This window comes from Bison bison, unplaced genomic scaffold, assembly GCF_000754665.1.
Source record: "Bison bison bison isolate TAMUID 2011002044 unplaced genomic scaffold, Bison_UMD1.0 scf7180017864383, whole genome shotgun sequence".
Taxonomy (NCBI): Eukaryota; Metazoa; Chordata; class Mammalia; order Artiodactyla; family Bovidae; genus Bison; species Bison bison.
In genome coordinates this window covers 4,200,727-4,225,738 of record NW_011494955.1, presented here as the reverse complement: position 1 = coordinate 4,225,738, position 25,012 = coordinate 4,200,727, and the positions used below count along the sequence as shown (strand labels likewise).

Here is a 25,012-nt window from a genome sequence, read left to right as displayed (position 1 = left end):
TGTGGCTGCATCTGGAAAACAGAGAAACCTAAGAGCAGACCAGCTTCAGTTTTACCCGACATGTACTACTAACTTTCATCATACCTTGACCTGTGGTTCAAAATCCAGAGATACAAAAGATATACATACAGTGAAAACACCATTCCCTCTCCTGTTTTCCAGTCAAGTTCGTTCCTGAGAATGTGTCCAAAGATGCACAGACTACAAGCAAAAGCACATTTTCACATGGGCATATTTTGATATGGACGTTTATAACGTTTTTTGGAAAGCAGTCTTTGTTCTAACTAAACTCACTAGCATCACACATATCCATAGATTTCAACTTTTCCACGAGGCTGACTTCAAGACTTTTTTGGGGCGGGGGGGCAAGCAGTATGGCTTGTGGGATCTTAGTCCCTCAACCAAGATTGACCCTGGGGCCCTTGGCAGTGCAAGGGCGGAGTCCTACCCACTGGACCACGAGGGAACTCCCAAAGACATTTTAAGTATCAAGAGAAGTAGGCTTCCCTTCCCTGATGTCTCAGACTAAAGAATCTGTCTGCAATGCAGGAGACCAGGGTTCGATCGCAGGGCCAGGAAGATCTCCTGAAGAAAGGCATGGCTACCCACTCCAGTGTTTTTGCCCGGAGAAGTCTATGGACAGAGGAGCCTGGTGGGCTACAGTCCAAGGAGTTCCAAAGAGTTGGACACAACTGAGCCGTCAACATTTTCACTTCACTTTCATCAAGAGAAGTGGTAGAGTGAAAGTGCTGGATTATGAAGTCTGGGTTCTCGCCTCAATTCTGTGCAAGTTTGGGAAAGTCCCACCATTTCTTCAGCACTCTCCCTTATCTCTGTGGCCACCTCTTGAGTCCAGGCTACCTTCAGCTCCTGCCTGGACCTGCCCAGCCCCTCCACATGCTCCAAAACAACCCACCCTCCTGCCTCCTCCAGGCCATTCTGCTCAGGGCTGCAGCTGACATAACTTTAAGTGCAAATCTTGTTTTTATGTGAATACTGAACTCTCATGCAATCTTTTCACCATTTCGGTGAAACCAGGCACAGAGCACATCCACAGCATCCAGAGTGAGGCTGGCAGTCTTCAGAGCTCACTTCCTGAGCTGGATTCCTTCACTCAACACATGAAAAGACTGGAGTCCAAGAGACTAAGTAGGTGGGCCACATCCTCAATGCCATGTGGTTCCCAGAATGCCACAATTATGTGGAATTCTAAAGGTCATCCACCCATGATGAGTATTTACCAAAGGTCAGGCACTGTGCTAGCTTTCAAGAACTTCGGTGAAGAGGTGAAACCTCTGACTTCTTAACGCTTATATTTCTAGATACAGTTCTAGAAAAGCAGCACATACCTGAGATGCTGTTCTCTCACTTCACTGGAATCCCTGTCAAAATGTCTCCTCTTCTAACCACTGTCGAGAACACCATCCCTCACTTCACTCCACCTGCTCCATTTGTCTACACAGCACAGATCACCATCAGAATATGATATATTTGTGGTTCATCTGTTTGCCCACTATCTGGAAGCTTCCTGAGTGTATCTACCTTGCTCACTGCTATCTACCCCGTGCCTAGAACAGTGTCAGGCACAGAGTAGGCACTCAATAAATGTTTGCTGGAAAAAAACAGGTAATGTGACAAGAAGAGACTGAGATGGGCAAGTAGCCACTTTGGGAAGGGTGATCAGAAAAGGGCTGTAAGACAAGGTGACATTTAAGCTGCAGCCTGAAGAACAGTAAGGAGAAGAGTCAGGACAGCCTGAAGAACAGTAAGGAGAAGAGTCAGGACAGATCAGTGTATGGAGAAGCAACAGTGAGCGTCAAGGCCCTGGGGCATGAGAGATCCCAGTGTGAAAGGGCAACTTTGCTTTGCACAGTGAGGGAGGGGAAAGCAGTAGACAAAGCTGGAGAAGCAGGCAGGACCCTGAAGGCTATGCTAAGGAGTCAATAATTTATCCTATATGAAATGCCATCATTAAGAACTAAGCAAGGAGTTACATGATATGGTTGTGTTTTTCATAAAGCACTGTACCTCCTGTGAGCAGAAGAGTGTATAGAAGACAAAAATGAAGCAGAAGGACCAATCAGGACACTCAAGCAGTTTTCCAATTGAGAAATGATAGTAATTTAGTGGTGAAATATAGACAAAGAGAAGTGAAGATACTTAAGATATGTGTAAGGTAGAATTGTTAAGACGTGCTGATGGGCTGGACAGAGACAGGGAAGATATAAGATGATTTCCAAGTTTCTGACTTGTGCAATTGGGTGTATCAGGATCTACTAACTGAAATGAAAAAGGGTTGAGGGGGAAAAGCCAGAACTTTGTTTTGTACCAATGAAGCTTGAGTCATAGGTTTCTGATCTCCAGGTGGAACTCAGAGGACAGGTCTGGGCTGCAGCTACATGCTCAGGAGTCATCAGCATAAAGATGATATTTAAAGCCATGAGAGTAAGTGAAATGACCAAGGGAAAGGAGTACAAATAAAGAGAAGTGAGGCACAAAACTGAGCCTGGAGGCATTCCAGCACTTAGAGGTCACGCAGAGCACGGAGGCAGTAAAGGAGAAGGAGAAGGACTTGTCTAATGAGACAGAAAGAAAACAACTGGATTCCATCACAGAAGACCTGGGGGCTCTTAGCAAGAATGGTTTCGGTGAAGTAGTGAGGAACGGAGCCAGTACCGAGTGGTTCAAAGACTGAATGGAAGAGAAAAAAGGTAGAAGAAAGAATAGACAACTCTTTTGAAAGGTTTGACTGTGAAGGGGAGAAAAAAATGGGCCACTAGAAATCAAGAGAGGTGAATTTAACAAGGGACAATTTCTTTCTACAGATGGGGTGCACCAGAGCTTGTTCCATTATATCCAACTGGAGGGAAATGAGAGGAGAGTGGCCCAGCTGCCAAAACAAAAACCTCTGGATGAGGAGGAGGGCAATTGAGGGTGTCCCTCCAGACAGATTCTTATTTTCTCAGGCAAGCACCAAACAAAGCCATCAGCTGAGAGAACAGAAGTCTGTAAGGTTTGAGGGAAAGGTGTGAAGTACTCTTCTTAGAACCTGAGAAAGCAAACTTAAAAGCTGGGCTTCCTGACAGTGATGAACCCCATTTCAGACCGTGGTTATGTCAACATGGAATTTCAGTTAAGACTTCCCATACACGGTCAATACTTCCTTCAATCAATGTTGTTATTCGAATTTATACCAAGACCTAGGTTTGTAATACCATCTTCGGAAATCACTGATCTAATGTAAGTAAATGTCCCCTCTCCCACCAAAACAGAGTATTACAGACTCTCTACACATTCCCAGGATTTCAATCAATCATCAGATCATCAGCATCTTTAAAAAAAAGAGATCAGACAACAAACCAAATGAAAAAAAAATTACATAATCAGAGGAAATGTGACCACAGACTATCTTACATATTTCTAGATTAAAATGCATACTGATACTTGATATGCTTTAAAATAATTGAAGAGGGTAAGAGAAAGTGGGTAATGGTATAGATGAAATTAGACTGGCCATGTGTTAGTAACTGTTGATATTGGGGTAATCAGTATACATGGATTCCCTATACTAGTCTCTCTACTCTGAAATGTATTTGAAAATCTCCATTTAAAAAAGTAAAAAAGTAATCAAAGAAATCCAGAACACTAAAATATAACCAATATTTTATGTTTCCAATATAAATATTCCCCAATATTTCATAATTTTTTTCATTTCCAAAATTCTAGTTTGCTTCCTTAACAACTAACTCATCAGGAAAGGAAGCCCTTATCCTTCCAAACAAAATTCACTTTATTTCAAAAATAACCCTCTCTCTTGTCTGTTTTGTAGGATCAAGCCTGCCCCATTGACCATGTGTCTTACTGCGTAAGGCCTGCCCAGGTCCCCCAGTGCAGTCTGAGACAAGGGGGCACTACTGCCCAACCCAGGGGTTCGGATGCAGGCTGGCTGGCTTCCACACTAAGCTCTGCCTCTATCACTATTAAAGGTAACATGTGAGGCTCAAAAATGAAGACAACAGGGAAAAAGTAAAATAAAAGTGATCAACTTTTCCTTCCTTCCTCAACAAATGTCTGACCTCCAGAGCTCTTGGAACCTCCACAACAAACAAGCTCACCTTCACTAACTTCTCTTTTAGCAAAAAAAGTAAAGGACTGGTTCGGTCCAGTGGTTAAGACTACGTGCTTCCAGTGCAGGGGGTCAGGGCTGATCCCTGGTCAGGAGGAGGGGGAGGCAGAGAGGAAAAGGGAGAAAAGGAAGTAGGGAGGAAGAGAAGGACTGAGACCAGAGTATCTGCTGGGAATGGAGTGGACAGTCCTCTGTGCTTCCCAGAGGCCCTGCTGCCTTGGTCAGATTAATTTATACCAGAAGTAGCTTTTAAAGACACTTAACCACTGTGGCGAATGTGGGTAGCAAATGAATGCTACTGAGGAGAAATCAGCACTGATTAATTCCCCTCCTGAGACAAAAGGTAGATCATATTTCTCTGATTCTACTACACAACTCTCCTCCATCCCTTCCCACATCTCTTTTCCCTACCAACCCCTTCTCAAACCAAACTTGTGGCAGATAAAATGAACTGGACACCATATGACTGGAAAGAGCCAAAATTTTAAGGACACCACTGCTCCGGTTAGTTCCACCTTGCCAATCGGAGGGTTACCTGACTGGTTTCACTGACAGAACTGGTTGCCCAGGAGGGTGGATGTTATCTCTGAGAGCCACAAAGACCATCTTCTCTTTGCAGCAGCTATTCTAAACATTTCTTAGTTTATGAATACGTATCTGTTTCAGCGGTTTCCAAATCTGGAATTTTACAGGAATTTCTAGAAGAGTTCTTCTAAGATTTGGTTGGGGCCCATAAACCTGTATTTTTCAAAAAGTCATCAGGCAGTTGCACTTACTCAGGCTTAGAAACAAATGATGTATTATGAGCTGAGGTACAAACATAACTCATATTCAAAAGAGTAACCTACCTCTAAAAGCTTTAATTATTCTGAACATAACCAAAATATTTTCTCTAAATAAAACTACAATTCTAGATAATATGCAAAGTAAAATCAAATTGTTAATTCAGAAAAAAAAAAACAATAAAAAGCTAACAAATTACAAGGAAGGACTAAAGTACAGTCTTCTAAGATTGGTCTTGCTGACATATTGGACTGGATGATTTCTTAGTTGATAGAGGCTATGCACTGTTGGCTAGTCCTATCAACCGAATATAATTTCAGTGAAAATCTTACTGTAACAACAGAATGAGTGATTTTGCTGAAATGAAGGCCAGCTCTCTGATTTCTATCCACTAGATGCCAGTAGCATCCCCCCAAGTTGTAACAATCGAAAATGCCTCTAGACACTGTCAAACGTCCACTGCAGGGCAAAAATCACCCCAGTCCCGGACTACTGGATTAAAGGAACCAGGTTAAAAATTAGAAGGAAAAAAAAAAAAACAGCTAAAATAGATTGGAGTGAAGGTACAGCAAATAAATTGTCTTCAGAATATAAAGCAGTAGCACGAGGTGCATTCTTACTGGCTATTTTTATTAAAAACAAAACTAAAGGAAATGGATTTAAGTTTCACAAGGGAGCATCGATGAGTACTCAAAAGGAAAAACCTCTTAACTCCTAAATTTCATTACAGCCAGGAAGTCTGGAGACCCTTTCCTGGAGATAATTAGAATGAAAAGGCTGTGATATGACTCAGAAGCTTTGGGACTAGAGCGTAGGTCTGAGAGAGCTGCGGAGGGCCCATTTTAGCCTGAGAACCTCTCCCGCCCTGGAGCCTGAAAGACTCCTTCAGAAGGAAAGCACTTGACTCACAGTTAAAGTCTCCCTCTGGACTCAGGTCCGTGTGATGTGACCAGTTTCTGAACGCACACACAGCAAGCCAACAAGGCTAGCAGGTTTATGGCCCTTCCCTGCTGCTTGTGCTTCTTAAGGCCAAGGTGAGGCTGTGAACCAGTCTTCTCTTTTGCGCCCAGGGTCAGTCCTAGCATTGTTCTAGTGCAGAGGCTGCCAGTCCAAAGTGGAGCTGTGACCAGGAATGGTATTCTACGCAGATCAGCACATCTATAGTATCTATCTCAGTAAAAGTAAAGGCAAATACAACAAATCTGAGAAAAGAGAAAAAAACAAGTCAAGCCACAAACTACTGTAAATCAGTAGTTCCCCAAAATGTGATCCATTGATTTCTGTGGGTCCTGCAAGAACTTACAAAGGTCCGAAAAGTATAAAATACTTTAATAATGATATTAAAAGATTTTTTTTTACCATTTTTACTGTGTGAATGGCTATTTTATATTTTAACCTTTTGCTCTTCATCCATAACAATGGATCTCAAAATTCATATTTTTAAATTATTTGCTCTCATAGCATAAAAGCAATGGTGGATAAAATGGCACAAATCAAGGGAGTGGTGATTTAGGCCATACATATACAGTGGAAGTTACTGGTTTTATTACATCTTGATCCCTGAATCCACATCTTTCTAATATTCTGTGTCGTCTCAAGGAAAAGCACTTACACAGTTCTGAGCTGAACTGGCTGTCTTTTTTCTTTTCTAAACTGGCTTCATTCACTATATTTTTTCATATAAACCTATGTGATGGCTACAGCTGGAGCCTGGGTCCTTTGCACGGAAACTCTGGGGTGGGTCTTTACAAGAAGGTCAGTGAATTCCTGATATGGAGGCTCAAAGACTCAGTGAACACTGACTCTTTCCAGAGATCAGGGGTGAGATAACTGTAGGTCTTGGAAATGGCATGAAAAGTGGCCTTGGCAAAGTTGCTCAGGATGGCAGTGATGGCAGCAGGATGGAGATGCAGCGATGGTCAATTCCAGCCATCATCAGTAGCTTCTTGGGCACAGGGACTGAGATGGTGCCAGTGTTCCTGAAGACAAGGATGAGGCAAACCAGCACAGAGCCACAGTGGTGAGTCACCTTGCAAGGGACAGCATGAGGCTTGCGGACCTTGTTCCCCCAGTAACCTCACTGAACAGGGATGACAGAGAGAGTTTGGCCAGAAGTAATGCCCAACAGATGGCAGTGGCTACCTCCTAAGAGCACTTAACACCCATACACCATTCCTACTTTAACATCATTTCTACTTGAACTGATGGACAAACTATGGTTTTCAGACTTGAGTATCTGGCAGACATTCTCTTAAAAATTAACCAAGTGAGTTTGGTACCAGCAGCACTGATAACAATCATAAACTTCAGTGAACTGGCGGTAATTTCAAAGCAAAAGTCAAAATTTTGGAATACTTGAGCTTGACAGCTTTAAAATACTTAGCATTTTTTCTTATGAGACTGAATATGAGATTAACAAATACAACTTTTGCTAATGTATAATGAAATGTGTCATAATTTGAAAGCTGTACCTAACATACTGATTCAATATTTTCCAAATGACCAATGAATGATGTTTAAAAACAAATTATATACTAGTAATAATTCATTCAAAGTATAAGACAGATAGGTGCTTCCTCCATGGCTCAAGTGGTAAAGAATCTGCCTGCAATGCAGGAGACATAGGTTCGATCCCTGGGTCTGGGAAGATCTCCTGGAGAAGAAAATGGGATAAAATTTGTAAGATCAGTAATCCAGTATAGTCAAAGCTATGGTTTTTCCAGTAGTCATGTACGAGTGTGAGAGATGGACCATAAAGAAGGCTGAGCATCAAAGAACTGATGCTTTCGAACTGTGTCATTGAAGAAGATTCTTGGGAGTCCCTTGGACTGCAAGATTAAACCAATCAATTCTAAAAGAAAGCAACCCTGAATATTCATTGCAAGGACTGATGGTGAAGCTCCAATATTTTGGCCACCTGATGTAAAGAGCCGACTCATTGGAAAAGACCCTGATGCTGGGAAAGATTGAAAGCAGGAAGAGAAGGGGATGACAGAGGACAAGATGTTTGGATGGCATCACCAACTCAATGGACATGGTTTAATCAAACTCTGGGAGATGGAAAAGGACAGGAAGCCTGGCATGCTGCAGTCCATGGAGCTGCAGAGTTGGGCATGACTGAGCGACTCAACAGCAACCAACTCAAACTGATTGATTAAATCTTCACCAATATTCTTCTGTATGTTAGGAACTAAGAACTAACAGTTCCTTAAAGCACTCCCTGTATGTATTAATTCATTACAGTCCTCTGAGATGCCACACACAGTTAGGTAAAGAAGATATAGAAACAAACTGGAAATGAAACCTGACTTCCAAGTGTACACAGTGGAACAGGGGTGACTGAACGGTAAATGGGCTCTCAGAACACAATCTAGAATGTGCAGCAACAGAAGTACAAACCAGGTGGAATAGGGGCATCACTGTAGGAGACAGCTGGGCTTAATGGAAAAGGTGACCACTGAGCAGAGTCCTATGGGCTGAAGAGGTTGTAGGAAAAAAATAAAAAAGAGCACAATAAACTGCAGGATTTTAAACAAGAAAGGACATCATTAGGTTTTTGTGTTTTATAAAGAAATCTGACAACACTTAGTGAGGGGGCCAAGACAGAAACAGGGCAAGTGAGATGGGGAGGAGCATGAGCCAGTGGGGATAGAGAGAAAAAAGCAAAAGTGATGTTTTGGAGGGAGAACTGGTAAGATTTGGTGACCTAGGACAGCAGTCAGATAGAAAAACACAGGCTGTGCAGACAACAGAGGGCCTCTATAACAAACACATATATATGCTGTTTTAAACAACTCAGAAATGTAAAAATCCATTCTTGGCTCACAGGCCTCCGGTTAGATGTTGACCTCTGACCTGAGAGATAAGCAACAAAGGAGAGGAAGAGCCTGCTGAGGTGACACCCATGTTTCTGGCTTAACCTAGTAGACAGGCGGAGGTGCCACTCACAAGAACTGTGGATATAAAATGAAACGCTCAATGGTTTCTGAGTGGTGGTAGTGGAGAGCGTGGAGGAAGAGTAAGTTAGTTTCAGACGGCCCAGGTGGAACTGTTAAGTAGAGTGCCACACATATAAACATGGAGCTCAGAATAGAGGTCTGGGTGGAGAGAAAGATTTGGAAATCATCAATATACTAAACAGCTAAAACCGTGTAAATGGCTGACAGCCAAGGTAAGAGTGTCAAGTGAAAAGAAAGTTGGCTACAATCATGGGAAACACTAGGGGTTGGGGAGGAAACAAAAGGAGTCTGTGAAGAAAACTCAAAGAAAAGACAGAACAGCAGGTATATTTTAAGATGCTAAAGGACAGCAGCAAACTAAGTTGTGGACCTTCACTTAATGCCCAGGAAAGATGCCAAACCATAGATGTTTCAGAAAAGCAGCGAGGGCTGCCTAAGGGTGCACAATTCCCATGATTCTGGCAAACAAACATTTGCTGTAATTTCCAAGAGGCCACTTGTTATAAGGTCTCTTCCCCAAAACAAATTTGCTCCTAGCCTAGCCATGCTACCATTTCCTACCTGGTACCAACCCATTCTTCATGGAAACCACATACAGGAAGGAGCCAAATGCTTTTGAGGAGCGTAAACTCCTCACTGCTCAAGTCTGGCTTCCTGAATGTAGCCCCACCAGTTGTAACATCCCTGGCAATTCTTTGTCACTTACATGCTTCTATCCTGGGAAGGGAAGTAACTGATCTGACTGGCAGATGTGGGGAAAATAAATGGTACAGTTGTGTCTTTCTTCCTCTTAAGAGTGACCTGGATGGGAGTTGCGTTGGCTGGAAGCTTTGTCTACTACCCATGCCTTCTCTAATCCAGCAGTACTGTGGATTCAGCCTAATTCTGGAACTTAACAAGCTGATTTGGCTCTAATACTACACTGCTTCCTTTACCTTGCCTTCATCAATAATAAAGGTGATATTATAGTCCCTATTTACTAATCCTTTAATTTCTATCCAATCTATTCAAAACTTGGGTGGGAGAGAAAGGTGCTATTTATTGCTCTCCCCTCCCTTCTAGATCCTAACATCAACTTTAAGTAACTTTAGATAAATGCAATCTAATTAATCTAATTTAATGTAATCTTAGTAAAATAAGGGCTTTCCAGGTGGCAAAGTGATAAAGAATCTGCTTGCAATGCAGGAGACCTGCATTGGGTCAGGAAGATCCCCTGGAGAAGGGAATGGCAACCCACTCTAGTATCCTTGCCTGGAGAATCCGATGGACAGAGAAGCCTGGTGGGCTATGTCCAGGGGATTGCAAAGAGTCAGACACGACTGAGCGACTAACACATGCACAGTAAAATAATTTAAGATTTTTAAATGGTTATGTTAATTCCCCTTCCTTTTACATGGAAGCTTCTTTACCATTTTGATGGTGTGTTGCACGTCTCATGTTATAATATGAAACAGGTGAGACACTACCACCACTAAAGACATAATTACAGCTGAAACTAATCCCAAACATTCCATCCACTTTCAGGCTTTGGAACAAATTTCCAAGAACTCTTAGTATCATCAAACACAGTCAAGGAAACCATAGCATAATTCTATTCTTAAGAAAAACACATCTCCAAATACTCTCCAAGTACTTACATAGAATTCATAAATATTTATCCCAGGTCATTTTTAAAATACCTGAAAAGATAAATTACTTGAATAAATGAATCGAGTGTTTCATGCAAAATAACCTCCCACTATCATACACCACACTGTGCCGCTTTTAGTCTGAGGACAGGAAAATACACACTCTGTAGAAAAAGGAAACGTGAACAAAATGGGCTAACCATTTTTAAAGACTGCTTCCTATCTGGGTTCCGCCTGTTCATGAGACCTGATCACAAAAATACAACAGCCCTGAAGCAATACCTCAAGTGATTAGTGCTACAATGGGCTTCATCAGTCACTGCAGACACTGTCCAGAGATCTAGGCCCATCTCTTCTACTGTTTCCAATATCCACTCTACATTCAGGATAAGGTTATAGAGACTGTGTTAGGAGAACCATACTGAACGAGTCAGGGTCAACACCACGTGGTAGGTGGCTACAGACCAGGGCAGGCCAGGAAGAAATGGACCTGCAATGGGATGGCAGGTAGAAGAGTTAGAGCAGGGTGCCACTCAATCTGTAAACTACCTGACTGGTACTCAGTCTTGTCTCTTTACAGCGTGAAGCACCCAGCACAGAGCTTTACATAGTAAAGGTAAGTGGCTATACTTGGGAGATTTTACATCTTCTGGATTATGTGCTGATTGCCTCGAACAGACTTAGGGGGAAGCCTAAGTGGACACTTAACCATTTAGTTCTGCCCAAATGAAAGCACTGAATGCCCTGCGTGGCTTTATTTATTGGAGCTCACACATTGAATGGTACATGTCTAATCAGTTGTTGGGTGCCAAGAGTGTTCTTTGTTTAACAGCACTCTAGCCAAGATGCTGACACTGGGCATATTCTCAAACTCTCAACTGTCTCCTAGAGCTGCTCAGATCTGATTTAATACTGTCAACGAAGACTCACAGCACGAGAGGGGCTGGCTCAAGATGCTCCATGAAAAGCAGCCACTCATGGAAATGTTAATTTGTGGAAGGAGGCACCAAATATTTTCTGTTATTTTAAATCCTGGCAGCAGTAAGGAGAACCAGCCCAACATTTTAAGCAAACTAATTTTATACCCTTTTCAGCTTACAGAATCAATAAATTACAGCTCTACTTTTCATTATCTGGGAAATGACCAAAATGGAGAAGAGAAGAAAGGAGACTCAGTGCAGTAAATTGGAAGATCCTTTAAAACAGAGCCTATGTTTTGTTCATTTTCTTTTCCATCAGAGTCTAGCAGCAGTGCTTTGACCACAGCACTCAGTGAGTGAGTGCTGAATCAAATTGTTGTGAAAGTATTCTCAGCTCACCACAGATCCAGCATGTCACGAGTTTAGCAACTCTTAACTCTCTCCTAGCAAATGCTTTCAGTTCCGCTTACAACAAACATTTTTTTCCAAGAAATGTATCTTACTTCACAACATAGAAATGAAAAACCTAGAATTTCCTTTGTAAAGGTGCATTTCTTTTAAAAAGGAGCCATATACTATAAATGAGAAACATTTTGTGTTAAAAAGGAAAGGGCAACCTAAGTAAAGCAGTATATCTGTAACTGTGCTGTAAGGAACTCTAAAGAGCAAACATCTGTAACGCTGCCATACAGCTGCATCCATAAACACCTTTTCCTAAAGGACTAGTTAAACTAAAGGTTAAACTAGAACGCAGGTGCATCTTTTAAATAAACTCCCAGTCCTAGAAGTATGTTTAAGTTATTTATGAATAATTAAAAGGCCTAGGTTCCAAGGGTCACAGAGAACTGAACTCCCATCTTCTCACAGCCAAAGTCGTTCAAGGGGCTGCCAACAATAATATATTCTCTGTGAGGCTTTTCCTGGCAAGCCCGTTCCTCAACCCCTGCCCTGTGTTGCCATGGCATTTTCTTTTCATACCTCTATTATCGTTTACCTCAGCATATAATCAACCTTTAACTTCCTTTTCATTACAAATCAGTTCCTGATTAGACTGTGAGCCCTTTGTGGACAGGAACTGGGTCAGAGTCACTTTGCTATCCCCAGAATCTACTAAATAGTAAAGCAGTTAGTTAATAAAACTTCTGTTGAAAGAATGAAATCAAAACTTCTGAGACTATTGTTTTACATATTTAAGGCTGCTCACTGAAAGGAAGTCCTCAAGTAACCCAAGGTACTGAAAAAACTGTTTAAGCCTCATATACCCACACATTGTCTGCCTTTATCCTTATGCATTTATACAGTCAGCAACTGTCTCAGGCAGAACAATGTTTGAACTTAGTGGGTGCTCAAATATTAATTGATACAAGGAATACATGTTGAACACTATACATATATAGAGAGAGAGAAAGCGGGCCAGGGTACTGGGCAAGAGGGAAGAGGCGAGAAAGAGAGAGACACAGAGAGAAGAAAAACATATATCGTATATTACAGAATTCCCTAGATCTGTATTTTAAAATATGAACATGTAAAGTAACATATAAACAAAAACTATAGAACTTTCTCATTTTTAAGCAAGACCTGGCAAATCTTAAGAGCTGATTTTCAGAAATGATAAAAGGATCATGACACAGCAAAAAACTGGTCTGACTACAGAATCTCTCATAGAGTAATTGGATAACTTCATTCATAGAGGTGACACGTTTCTACAACCAAACTGCAAAAGATTTCTCACTTTAACAGCTAGCAGCAGATGTCAACACAGAAGCTGAGTTGTTACTCCTTTTTGGAAGCCAGTAGATTGTTAAACTTATTAGTTTCATAATAAATATAAAAACATGTAAAAATATAATCTTTTACAAACCAGTATTCATCTGATATTAATATAACTTTTAATACAGTAATTACAAAAACAAACATAGAAGCAAAATCTCTAAAGATATCAATATTTACCTGATATGTATATAATAATATTCAAAATAATTATAGTTCATTTGAAGGCGGAGTAGGGAATTCCCTGGCGATCCAGTGGTTAGGACTCAGCCCTTTTACTGATTGAACCTGGCCTGAGGTTCAATCCCTGATTGGGGAAGATTCTGTAATGAAATCTATAAAGGTGGAATATAGTTTTATAAAAGAGAGCTAAACCTCACCCCCCTCTCTGGTAAAAGGTAATCCTGAGGAGTCAAAAAAACAGGTTCTGACATTTGACAGTGAGGCTACACAATCTTTAATCACCACCTGTATAAGAGGTAAAGAGCCTCATTTTTCCCTTAGAGCTTTGCCTCTAACCCATGGAAATGGCGGTGATGAAACAGCAGGCCAAGAGAAGGGGTCCAGCAGTTCAGATGGTGGAGTTCACAAGCACATTCTCTTCCACCTTCAAGTGTCTGGCAGGCTGCAAAGGCAACCAACCACATAACATGGCCTTGGTTTTCAGAAACAAAATGTCATTTAACAAGCCCCAATAAAACAAAATCTCCTAAAAAGTCCCGGCCATCATGGCACCTGGAGGCAAGCACTATGAAGCAAGGGCATCATATGTTGCTGAAAGTGGGGCCCAAGGCACTGGGTACCAGACCCTCCTTAGTCCCCGGAGGAGGTTAAAAAAATACTAGAAGCTTGTAAGCCCCCATGACTTGGATGTCTCTGAGAACAGTAGCATATCCATATGCCAAGTTGTAAAGGCTACATCCTTGGAGCCTGGAGCTTTCCCAAATACATTTGCTAATGGTACACTGTTGGAGGGGGACCCAGACCCCTCAGTGGTCGACTGGGACCCCCAAGAATGGGAGGTGGCAGCATATGAGTTGAGGAAGAAACAACCTCTGTCCCAGGCATTCCCTGTTAATATCTACTGTACCAAAAAGTCCAACAACAGCCAGTGTGAATGAGGAACAGAGACGCCTAACTACACCACAACAGAAATCCAAGGCTTTTTAGAAACAGTCACCAAAAGGGAGAGGGAGAAAGGTGCTAATGGTTCATAGGGGTCTCTGAAACTGTTTTCAAGCTTTGTTTACACAGGAAGAGGCCCCTCCAGGCTCACAGAGACAGAAGGAAGAAGCTCAGCCTCCCGTACAAGACGAGCGACAGGCTCTCTGTATTGGCAGCTGTAGCAATCAGGGTCCCTGATAAGTCATTTCGGGACAGCCGAACACAAGTTAAAAGCCTTGGTTCAGGAGCTGCGGGCTCTTCAGGAGACCTTGGTCCCATTCCAAAGGATGAAACTGTCACCTCTTGCAGTGCTCCAGCCCTGACCACAGACTCTGGAATCCCACACCCAGATCTCTTAAAGAGATACAGCTGGCAAGGCCTCTGCCCTTGGGACCCCTGCAGTCCCCTGAGCTCGTCCCTCCACTGAGGGACAATCACCTGTTCACTTCTCTAATTATCCACAGGGACACTCTCATTGACACCAGAGCGCAGGTTACACTCTTCCCCGGAACCCCTCCAAACGTAAGTGAGGGGAACCCTGTCAATTACAAGGCAAAAGAAGTAGGATGAACCTGAAAGTTGCTCAGTCGTGTCCCACTCTTTGAGATCCATGAACTATACAGTCCATGGAATTCTCTAGGCCAGAATACTAGGGTGGGTAGCCTTTCCATTCTCCAGGGGATCCTCCCAACCCAGGGATCAAACCCAGGTATCCCACATTGCAGGCAGATTTTTTACCAGCTAAGCCACAAAAGAAGCCCAAGAATACTAGAGTGGGTAGCCTATCCTTTCTCTGGTGGATCTTCCTCACCCTGGAATCAAACCAGGGTCTCCTGCACTGCAGGCGGATTCTTTATCAACTGAGCTATCAGGGAAGCCCCAAGAAGTAGGATAGTAGATGTCAAAGATTTATAAATCTTATAAACATAAGATTTATTCTTATGTTGCAAAGAGTGGTGATTTCCTCATAGGTGACATGGTTGGTAACTCTCTTTACTATCTCACTAATGAACATATCCTTTGGATAAGCTACAGGAAGAAAAGAACACTTCCAAACTCTGGAAGAGAGAAAAACAATAATCACATTCACTAAAAACTAAACTATCTTCACTGCTAAACTGTTTCCTTGATGAATAAGTAAGGAAAAACGCTTCTGAAATAGTGGTAATCATTAACATATATAATTCAAAATTTATTCCAGATCCATTAAAAGCATAATTACAACACAGATCTAACATTCCTTTCTTCTTTTATTTAATGGAGTATGACTACTTTCAGTAAAAAAAGTATACATTTATTATAAATGTACAGTGATATTATGGGCTGAATTTTGTTCCCTTAAAATTCAAGTATTGAAGCCCTAACACCCAGGACCTCCGAATGGGACTGTAATAGAGAGACAAAGCCTTTAAAGAGGTAAGTTAAAATGAGGCCCTTAGGATGGGCCCTAATCCAGCTGAACTGGTTTCTTATTAAAAGAGGAAGCGTGAACACAGAGGCACGAGGGATGAACACAGAGAGACCGTGAGGACACAGTGAGCGGGCACCGTGTGTAAGCCAAGGAGACCTCAGAAGAAACCAAACCTGCTGACATCCTGACCTTGGACTTCCAGCCTCCAGAACTGTGAGAAAATAAATTTCTATTGTTTAAGCCACCCAGTCTGTGTTAGTCTTTGTTACAGCAGCCCTAGCAAATTAATACGCAAAGCAAAAAGATGTTCTCCTGACTTCCCAGGTGGCTCAGTGGTTAAGAACCCATCTGCCAATGCAGGAGACACTGATCCTGGAAGATCCTACATGCTTTAGAGCAACTAAGCCTGTGCCCCACAACTACTGAGCCTGTGCTCTGGAGCCTGGGAGCCACTACTGCTGAGTCCTCGTGCCCTAGAACCTGTGCTCTGCAACAAGGGAAGCCACCACGATGAGAAGCCCATGCAGTACAACGAAGAGTAGCCCCTGCCACTGCAACTAGAGGAAAGCCTGCGCAGCAAGAAAGACCCAGTACAGCCATAAATAAGTAAGAAAGACATTCTCCACGCGATCAAGAATAGTGTGGCAGAGATGGCTAGCTGCCCACCAGAGACTTACATTTCCCTTCATAAGTGGTGCCAGAAAGCAGCTGACAAACGCAGACTAAATCTTCTGCCTCCCCACCCTACCCATCACCGCTACATCTAGGTTGGATCTCACCAAACCAACGTGTGCACTCTGGACTGAGGTTAAGAAGTGAGTATGCTCTTGTTATCCTCTTTTTTGTCACCCCTTCCCTTTCCCAGTCTCCTGGCTGGGTATCAACCCCCAGGACACCCAGAATGAGTCTTCATCAACCTGGGTCTCCCATGATCTCACTAAGCAGTTTCCCCCATTCCCTGTCCAACAACAGGAATGTCCATTTTGGACCATGGTATGCATCTGAGAGGGCTTCCCAGGTGGTGCTAGGCCTGCCAATACAAGAGACTAGGAGACTAGGGTTCAATCCCTCAGTCGGGAAGATCCCCTGAGGAGGGCATATATTCTTGCCTGGAGAATCCCACAGAGAGAGGAGCCTAGCAAGCTACAGTCCATACGGTCATAAAGAATCGGATACAACTGAAGCGACTTAGCAAGCACGCATGCATCTGAGATTTTGGATTTGTCTGTTAAAGCAGCAAGCATTCACCTTAATACAGATGATATTTAAACTTGAAGTTTCATTTTCTTTCTTCAGATTTTAGAACTGAGAGTTAAATATAGGTCAAATTCATGAGAAACTGCTGTTTATGTAAGTCAAAGATGATCAAGTATTGTTAATTTCATATGCTTCAACCTAATATGTTTGGTCTACAAAAAAGTGGATGAGGCATGACTGTTCCCCCAGCTCACTAATCAATCACATCAGATCAGATCAGATCAGTTGCTCAGTCGTGTCCGACTCTTTGCGACCCCATGAATCGCAGCACACCAGGCATCCTTGTCCATCACCAACTCCCGGAGTTCACTCATGTCCATTGAGTCAGTGATGCCATCCAGCCATCTCATCCTCTGTCGTCCCCTTCTCCTCTTGCCCCCAATCCCTCCCAGCATGAGAGTCTTTTCCAATAAGTCAACTCTTCGCATGAGGTGGCCAAAGTACTGGAGTTTCAGCTTTAGCATCATTCCTTCCAAAGAAATCCCAGGGCTGATCTCCTTTAGAATGGACTGGTTGGAACTCCTTGCAGTCCAAGGGACTCTCAAGAGTCTTCTCCAACACCACAGTTTCCCCCACAAAGTTGAACGCACTGATGGATTCTAACAACAGCTCAACACTCTTCACAGACTGAAAGGCAATTTCATAGAAAACTTATATTCAGTACTGGCTAGTTCTGTGCTTTCACAAATCCATGCCCTTAACTAGTTTCTCTATTATTTGATAATTTTTTTTGTCCTGAATTTATCAAATTACACCCTACCAAAGATGTCAAGATGGAGTAAGCCCACTACAGACTCTCTCCCCCACTATGTGCTGTGCTCAATCATCCAGTTGTCTGACTGTATACAAACCCATGGACTGTACCCCACGAGGATCCTCTGTCTATGGGATTTTCCGGGCAAGAATATTGGAGCGGGCTGCCATTTCCCACTCCAAGGGATCTTCCATATCTAGGAATCTCTTGCCTGTCCTGCAACTGGCAGGCAGAGTCTTTACTACTGCACCATCTCTCTCCCAGTGATTAAAGCTAAAAACTCTGAACTGAGTGGGCTTCCCTGATAGCTCAGTTGGTAAAGAATCTGCCTGCATGGGAGACCCCGGTTCTATTCGTGGGTTGGAAAGATTCCCTGGAGAAGGGAAAGGCTACCTACTCCAGTATTCTGGCCTGGAGAATTCCATGGAATGTATATCCATGGGGTTGCAAAAAGTCAGACAAAACTGAGGAACTCTCACTGAACTAACTGAACTGAGTACAAAAAGAAAACCACCCAAGGAAGGAGAAAAGTAAACAACAATCAAATAGGTAAGGGAAGTAAAAACTTGAAAAATTACAGTACCAGTGAGTTTCCTTGCCCTTTTTTATTTTTAAACTCTACTGCCCAGCTTTGACCCAATTCACAAAATAGCACAGCAGAAACACACACTAAAAATGCTGAGAGAAACTTCCTTATTCTGGCCACAGGACTGGGGAAGAGAAAGAGCCAAAGCAAGCCAAAGAGTACAAGGTACATTTTTCCCTTTCTTCCTTTCTCCACAGAATTTCATGGGAAAGGGGCTCCTGGAAGCCCAAGAATGTGGGGATACACCAAACAAGAAAAAACTGGAAAGAGACCCTCAATTCTACATATGAACAAATATAAGTCTTAGGCAGAGTCCTTCTCCCCTGTGCCCTCCCCCTACAGTGTCTGTCTGCTCTCCAAGTTTGCATGTGTAGAACAAATCCAAAGACAGACAGCAAAGGCGTTGAGCCTGAACTACAATATAAGAAACTGCCCAAGTCCAATGACCAAGGGCGGTGTAGTTCCAAAAAGCACAGCAAATGCAGAGAACTCAAGTGACAGTGGAACCACCACTCACAGAAGGCGAAACCAAACTTAAGATCGGAACCTAACCAAACCAACTGTCAGCTAAAACAATTTCAACATTCTCCAGAGGATTTTAACAGCACCCAAAGTTTCACAAAATAATACTCAATATGTTCCTGACACAATTCAAAACTACTCAACAAAGAGCCGAGAAAATATAACCAATTCCGTGGGAGGGAAACAAGAGATGCGAAAACCGAAATTAAACAGATATTACAACTATCAAATAACTTAAAGCAGTTATTATAACTATGCTCCATGAGGTAAAGGTAAACACTCTTGAAAAGTAGATGTTCCCAAAAGAAAAGCAAAAACAATGAAAAAGAAAAAAAAAACCAAATGGATGATGATAACAGTTCTGTAGATTGATTGTCCAGCAGTTACATGATACAACACATGATAAAACTGCATAAAATCATACTCACATGGGGGCTTCCCCTGTGGCTCAGCTGGTAAAGAGTCTGCCTGCAATGCGGGAGACCTGGATCAACCCCTGGGTTGGGATGATCCCCTGGAGAAGGGAAAGGCTACCCACTCCAGTATTCTGGCCTGGAGAATTCCACGGACTGTACTGTACAGTCCATGGGATCTCAAAGAGTTGGACACAACTGAGCAAGTTTCACCTCCATACTCACACACATCAATGTGCACAGATACACACAACTGCATGTGTAACTGGAAAAGTCTGACTAAGCTCTATGGATTGTACCAATGTCAATTCTCATTAATAATGTACAACAGTTACACAAGATGTTAACACTGAGACAGCCTGGGGAAAGTTCAAGGTACTTTCTGGCACATTTCTTTGAAACTTCCTGTAAATACATAACTATTTCAAAATAAAACTGTTTTAAGAGAACCAAATGGAAATTTTACAACAGAAAAGTATGTCAAATAAAAAGATCACAGGATGAGCTGAAGAGCAGAACTAAAATAATGGGGGAAAACTCAATAACCATAAAGACAGATGAATATTATGATTCAATACGAAGACCAGAAAGAGACTGAAAAAACTTAACATAACCTCAGAGAACTTTGAAACACGATCATCCATGTCACTGGAGTCACAAAAGAAAAGAAGAAACTGGTTCATGTAGAAAAAGTAACTGAAGAAATAATGTCTGCAAACTTCCCAAATTTGGTGAAAGACATAAATTTACAGATCGAAGAAAGTCAAGCAGAATAAATTTAAAGAAAATCACATCCAAACATCTCATAATCATACTGCTGGGAAAAAAAAAAAAAAATCTTAAAAGAATATCCAGGAAAAAAAAAGTCATATTACATCCCAAGGAACAATAACTTAAATGAATGCAGACTTTTCATCAGAAACCATGGAAGCCAGGAGACAGTGGAACAATAATTATAAAGTGCGAAGAGAAAAGCCCAATGGCAACCCACTCCAGTATTCTTGCCTGGAGAATCCATGGACAGAGGAACCTGGCAGGCTACAGACCATGGAGTTGTAAAGAGTCAGACACAACTGAGCACACACACGAGAAAAGGAGTGTCAACCCCAAATTCTAAATTCAGTGAAGATATCCTTCAGGAATGAAGGTGAAACAAAGATGAAGAAAGGCTCAAAGAATTTGTCAGCAGCAACGGGAACTTTCTGTACCATCTCCACAATTTTTCTGTAAACCTAAACTTGTTCTAAAATAAAAATTTTATTCTTAAAAAAAAAGAGAGGACTTCCCTGGTGGCCCAGGGGCTGGGACTCTCCGTTCCCCAGGTAGAGGGCCCAGACTCAAGCCTTGGCCAGGGAACTAGATCCTGAACGCCACAACTAAAGATCTCAAAAGCTGCAACAAAGACCCAGTGCAGCCAAATAAACAAATTTAAAACAACAACAACAAAATTTTTTAGTGATAAAATGAATAAATTTCTAGAAAAATATAAAATGCCAAAGTTGGGACAAGAAAAACTGTGAACTTAAATAGATTACGCATTAAGAGGGCCAGAAAGTGATAAATCAATCATGAAAAAAATCTTTACTTTTCCATTCAAACTTGTAAATGTTTGCCACATCTGAAGGGCAAAAATAGATGAAATTTAACTGAGACTACGGGTCGGGAAGATCCCCGGAGAAGGAAATGGCAACCCACTCCATATTCTTGCCTGGAGAATCCCATGGACAGAGGATCCTGGTGGGCTGCAATCCATGGGGTCACAAAGAGTCAAGACACGACTGAGCGACTAACACGCAAAACTGGGACTACACTGAATTTATAGATTAATTTGAGAAAGAAATTACATCTTTTTAATTTATATACCCTATAAGTTTTTAAAACAGCACAAAGCAGAGTGAAAAAACAAACAAAAGACACACAATAAAGGTTGGTACTAATGTGAGAAAAAACAAATATACCTAATAAAACAAAGACTATTAGAAAGAGAGTCATGAAAATATAGAAACATGATGCAGAAGAGGTATAACTACTTTGGTACCACAAAGTAGTTCATGGGATTGGAAAAACAATCTCACTACAAGTAGAAAAGATTACTATTCTAAGCCATAGATAATGATGGACTCAGATTAAAGATTTAATGTAAAAATCTAAATTCTAAAGTATATAATTCAAAATGTAGACTACCTTTATTATATTTAACAAGACCCAGAAACCATAAGGTAAAAAAATTATACAACAATGTTAGTTTCTGCACAACAAAAGGCACCATTAACAAAATTAACACACTATGACACTAATATTCTAAACTAGATAAAAGATGTCTACAAATCAACCAAGAAAAGATATGAACTCTAATTAAAGAAATGGGTGAAAGATATAAACAGGTAATTTACTGGAGACATTTAAAATGGCCCTAATGGAATACAAAGAAATGTTGCAACACATTAGTAACTGGAGAATGCAAATTAAAACAACATTAAGATACCACTTCACCCATATCAGATAGGCAAAAATTAGAAAAGCAGATAAAGCCAAGTGCTGGCAGGAAGATGGAGAAATAGGATCCACTGGACACACAGACAAAAGAGCCCAAATCTGGTAGTGCTTAATCAAATTACATGCAACAATTCACTCGTATGCATATGTCCAGAAAACTCTCCCACAGGACCACAGGAGAACAAGAACATAGCTATTCATCCCACTGTCTGTGGTAGTGGGGAGTTGAAGGTAATGTGGGTGCCCATTACTGAGGGAATAAGTCATTTACAGACAGTAGATGCAGTTATACACAAAGAATTAGATGTATACACAGAAACATCATCCTCAAACGGTTCCTAAATGAGGACAGGGGAGGATGGAGGGGTAAGAAGCAAAACAAAGACCACAGCACACCATTCAGGTAAATTTAACAATACACAACCAAAAAAAATCCCACTATGTATTTATAAAGATACATCAAATATATTAGAACAGTGAACTAAGGGAGACTAAGTGCAGAAATGAGAAGTGGAGGTAAAAGAAAATTAATTCTAATTAATTTTAAAAGCTAAGAGAGAAGACTTGCACAAACCAGTGTTGATGGTGTGTCATGAATTGAGATGTATGATTAACTCAATCCTCCCCACCTAAAGACTGAAAAATAAATTTGCCACATGTCATGCTCATGCCAATGCTTCAAAGCTAAGGATCAAAGAAAGCACACAGAATAAGAGCCTTAAAAAAAAAAAAAAGGAAAGGAAACAAAGTTGAAGAAATTATACCTTAATAAGACTTAAGCATATGTTGAAATCAAACAACCAGCAGCTCCCAAACAAACGGACTGAATGAAAACTGGTGCACTGGTCTCCTGGTTCCATGAGTAAATAAAGCAGTGCTTTATAACCTTAAAAATTTTAACAATTATTCTACACTTGATTTTATTAAAGTATGATAGGTTTCTTTGTGGCAGCTAAGTCAACTGAGATACTGATTGTACTTAAAATTGATCTAGCAGTTCATCTCTGGTGTCTCAGTGATAAAATTCCCTTGCCAGTGAAAGAGATGCAGGTTCCATCCCTGGGTGGGGAAGATCCCTTTCAGTAGAAAATGGCAACCTATTCTAGCATCCTTGCCTGGAAAATCCCACGGACAGAGGAGCCTGGTGGGCTACAGTCCACAGGGTCGCAAAGAGTCGGACACAACCTAGCAAGTAAACAACAACAACAAACATGACTAAGTATTAATTTGGCTTACATTTCATATTTACTACAATCAGTCTGTCCCTACTCCACCACCAGTCACCCAATGGCCATTAAGTCATACTAATGAATATTTAGGTAACAGATTAATCTGACCATAAAATAATCTGAGGACGTTTTTAAAGAAAAATTAACTTCATAAATTTCAACATAAACAGCACTGCTGAAAGGAACGGGAAAGTTATGCTTTTAAGCATCTGCTCCAACCCTATATACAGAAGAGAGCTAAATGCTAACTTCCTTCCTGTCCTTATCACCGTACACTCCCTTAGTATGCCCTTACTATGCAGCCATGAGATTAAGATACTTGCTCTTTGGAAGGAAAGCTATGACAAATCCAGTGTATTAAAAACCAGAGACATCAAGTTTGCTGAAAGGTCCTTAGAGTCAAAGCAATGGTTTTTCCATTAGTCATGTACAGATGTCAGAATTAGATCATAAAGGCAGCTAAACACCAAAGAACTGATGCTTTCTAACTGTAGTGCTGGAGAAGACTCTTGAGAATTTCCTGGACCACAGGGAGATCAAATCAGTCAGTCCTAAAGGAAATCAACCCTGAATACTCATCGAAGGATTGATGCTGAAGCTGAAGCTCCAATACTTTGGCTACCTGATACAAAGAGCTGACTCACTGGGAAAGACCCTAATGCTGGGAAAGACTGAAGGCAAAAGAAGAAGAGGGTTGCAGAAGATGAGATGGTGAGATAGCATCACTGACTCAATGAACATGAACGTGAGCAGATTAGGAAGATAGTGGAGGACAGAGGAGCCTGGGGTGCTTCAGTCCATGGAGATGCAAAGTGTCCGTGGAGTTGCAAAGTGTCGGACACAGCTTAGCAACTGAACAACCACAACGAGGCCCTCTAGTTTCTGCATTCTAGAATCACATATAACCACTATTTAAGACCGGATCCAAAATCTAGATGAACAGCTCAAGACAGTTCCCCCTCCTCCACCATCCTTTTTTTATTCAAAAGCTTGTATCCAACAGTCAAAGTCACTCGAGATAAGCTAAAAAAATTCACATGTCACTTTGGAAAGTGATTCCAAGTATCTGAATTATGACACTATATTATTTATTCTCTTTAATTCAATCAAAAGGACTTAGTAGCCCTCACAATATAGAGATGAAGAACAGGGCAAATTACTAGTAGATTAAGAATCCCTCAAAGGGAAACACACCAATATTACAAAAGAGACTGAACAGTATTATATTATGTTCAGTTCAGTTCAGTTCAGTCGCTCAGTCATCTGCGACTCTTTGCGACCCCATCACCAACTCCCGGAGTTCACTCAGACTCACGTCCATCGAGTCGGTGATGCCATCCAGCCATCTCAACCTCTGTCGTCCCCTTCTCCTCCTGCCCCCAATCTCTCCCAGCATCAGAGTCTTTTCCAATGAGTCAACTCTTCGCATGAGGTGGCCAAAGTACTGGAGTTTCAGCTTTAGCATCATTCCTTCCAAAGAAATCCCAGGGCTGATCTCCTTCAGAATGGACTGGTTGGATCTCCTTGCAGTCCAAGGGACTCTCAAGAGTCTTCTCCAACACCACAGTTCAAAAGCATCAATTCTTTGGCGCTCAGCTTTCTTCAGAGTCCAACTCTCACATCCACACATGACCACTGGAAAAACCATAGCCTTGACTAGACGAACCTTTGTTGGCAAAGTAATTTCTCTGCTTTTGAATATGCTATCTAGGTTAGTCATAACTTTCCTTCCAAGGAGTAAGCGTCTTTTAATTTCATGGCTGCAATCACCATCTGCAGTGATTTTGGAGCCCCCCAAAATAAAGTCAACCACTGTTTCCACTGTTACCCCACCTATTTCCCATGAAGTGATAGGACCGATGCCATGATCTTCGTTTTCTGAATGTTGAGGTTTAAGCCAACTTTTTCACTCTCCTCTTTCACTTTCATCAAGAGGCTTTTTAGTTCCTCTTGACTTTATGCCATAAGGGTGTGCCATCTGCATATCTGAGGTT

General features: G+C 41.6%; 1 protein-coding gene and 1 pseudogene across 1 annotated transcript in view; both read right to left on the bottom strand.

The window, feature by feature from the left end:
- Positions 1-25,012, bottom strand: part of DIP2B (DIP2 disco-interacting protein 2 homolog B (Drosophila)) — a 232,157-nt gene that overhangs the window by 153,420 nt on the left and 53,725 nt on the right.
- On the bottom strand, positions 663-7,657 carry LOC105001503 (annotated as a pseudogene).